Here is a 2838-nt window from a genome sequence, read left to right as displayed (position 1 = left end):
ATGTGAATTTAGTAGAGACTGTATGGAAGTCAGTCGTACACACACACACACACACACACACACACACACACACACACATATATATATATATATAACAAATAGTGAGGGATTATCAATCCGGGCAAAATACTTCATAAGTTCTCTGTTGGCACTTCAGTCTAACAATATTACTTAGATTAGTGAAGAACTCCAGGTAATCTTTTGGTAGGATCCAAGGTTAAGGTTCTTCACAATTCTATATTGTAAATCCGTGGAGGGGCTCCAAACAAACCTGTTTTATACAGAGTAATATATAAGAAACAAGTCAGAAATAATGGTCATTTTACATTTTCCCTTTATTGGAGCAAATGTGGCTTATAGCTGTTTCCAGTAGTCATTATAGGAAATTAATGCTACTTTCGTCAGAGCCATTTCTGGTTACAACAAGCCGAGCACTGGAGGAATGGCTATTGTATGGGGAAGATGAGAGGAGAAGATGGAAATGTTGAAGTAGAATAGAGAACAGAGGTCTTGTAGAAGACCTATGTTCCTCTGTGCTCTATTCCACTTGAAATGTAATGCAGAACAGCAAAATCCAAAATGAAACGACCCAGATAGTGAGAAGCAGAAAAGACAGCCAGTGTCAAGGACATAGTGAGCGAAGGGCTTAAGTAAGTAAAGTAAACATCGGCTGTATAGGCGCAGGTATTACTGCATTGGTGCAGACGTGGCTGTATAGGCGCAGGCGTGGCTGCATAGGCGCAGACGTGACTGTTTATGTGTAGGCGTGGCTGTGTGATAAGAAGCTTTTTCTCCTGTGTAATGCCCTTGTGGCAAATCATATGAAATAAAGAAGCTTGCTTTCAAACCACATGGTTCTGGGTTCAGTTCCCTCACTAATCTAAGTCATATTGTTAGACTGAAGTGCCAACAGAGAACTTATGAAGTATTTTGCCCGGATTGATAATCCCTCACTATAGTCTTCTACTATAGCCTCAGGTCGACCAAAGCCTTGTGAGTGAATTTGGTAGATGGAAAATGAAAGAAACCCGTCCTATGTGTGTGTGCGTGTGTGTGTGTGTGTGTGTGTGTGTGTGTGTGTGTGTGCGTGTGTGTGTGTGTGTGTGTGTGTTTGTGCATATATCTGTGTGTGTGCCTTTGTGTCCGTGTTCGCACCCCGCTCCAACCGAGTAACAACCTTCATAACTTAGTGGTTCGGCAAAAAAAGAGAGCGATAGAACAAGTACCAAGTTTATAAAAAGTAGGTATTGGAGTCGATACATTCGACTAAAAATTATTCAAGGCGGTGCCCCAGCATGGCCGCGGTCTAATGACTGAAAGAAGTAAAAGATATGAGACATTATATTAGATTTAAATAACACAGGTATTTATCTCCTTGTGTTCAGAACATAAACCGCATCAATTACACCTACACGTGTAAGTGGTGAGAAAGGCTGCGAAGGCAATGGGAAAACCACGAAGAAGAGAAATATCTGTATTTGCTCTTATTAAAATTAATGTCTCATATTTGAGCACTGTTCTACGACCTTTGTCCGAAGGAGTCATAAGTGAGTGATTTCTAAAACTGGCGAAGGACCCAAAATATAACTTCATGGACAGTTATACTGTAACCACTGTGATGACTGCTATTATTATAATGTTTCCGTCCTAATAGTTGGAACAGAAGCCATCAGGATGATTAAAGCGTTAACCATTTCAATGGTCGGAATATTAACCTCTCAGACGATTGACTCAGTAATTATCGTGATAGTTGGGGCATTGTAATAACCCTAGCAGTCGTGGGTAGTAAGTATTATGATATTGGGCATTAACTTATGAATTATTTGGGCAATGAGTATCATGACATTTGGGGCAGTGAATATTGTAACAGCAGGAGTAAAACGTTGCTCGGGGAGGCCCATCCCCATCGTCTCCCCTAGCTACACTACTAATACCCCAGCGATAGCTGTGATATAAACCAGCGTTATCATGGAGGATTAGTAACCATGGAATTAGTTGAGGAATTGATTGTTATGATGGTTAGAGTAGTGGGTATCATTGAAGCAGGGCAGAGAATATCGTGATCTTTGAAGTAGTGAGTAATATGAAGGAACAGTGAGTATCGCGATGGGGGGAAGAATATCGTGTTGGAGCAGTGAGTATCGTAATAAGACAGTGAGTATCATGATGTGGCAGTGGGTATCATGATAGCTATAGCGAGTATCGAATTGGAATACTGAGTATCGTGACATTTAGGCAGTGGGTATCATATTTAGAGCAGTGAGTATGGTGATGGGGGTAGTAAGTTTCGTGTTGGTGCAATATTTTGATGGGGCAGTATCATGGTATTTAGAATAGTGAGTATCGCCATAGGCGAGACGTTGCTACCAATCATGTTAGCATTCGTTAAACACGTCATGGTAAAATGAAGAGGAGGTGGTGTGCGATGAGAAAGGAGTGAGGAAGCAAATAAGGAGGAAAGAAGAGAGAGGAGAAAGAGAGAGACAGAGAGAGAGAGAGAGAGAGAGAGAAAGAGAGAGAGAGAGAGAGAGAGAGAGAGAGAGAGAGAGAGAGAGAGAGAAAGAGAGAGAGAGAGAGAGAGAGAGAGAGTTGTGGAAATAGAAAGGTAGAGCAATGAGAGAGGGAGCGAGATGCACTGAAAAGTGATGTGATACTTGATTTTGAAGGGGAAACAAGTATTGCATGAAATAAAAGGGAAAATTGTCATGTATGTATGTGAGAATCTATGTATGCATATATGTATGTATGTATGTATGTATGTATGTATGTATGTATGTATGTATGTATGTATGTATGTATGTATGTTATCAATCAGTTTCATTTCTGTATTTCTTGTCA

Source organism: Octopus bimaculoides, chromosome 7 (assembly GCF_001194135.2).
Source record: "Octopus bimaculoides isolate UCB-OBI-ISO-001 chromosome 7, ASM119413v2, whole genome shotgun sequence".
NCBI classification, from domain to species: domain Eukaryota; kingdom Metazoa; phylum Mollusca; class Cephalopoda; order Octopoda; family Octopodidae; genus Octopus; species Octopus bimaculoides.
The sequence above is the reverse complement of the archived record's forward strand: the minus strand, read 5'-3'. Positions refer to the sequence as shown.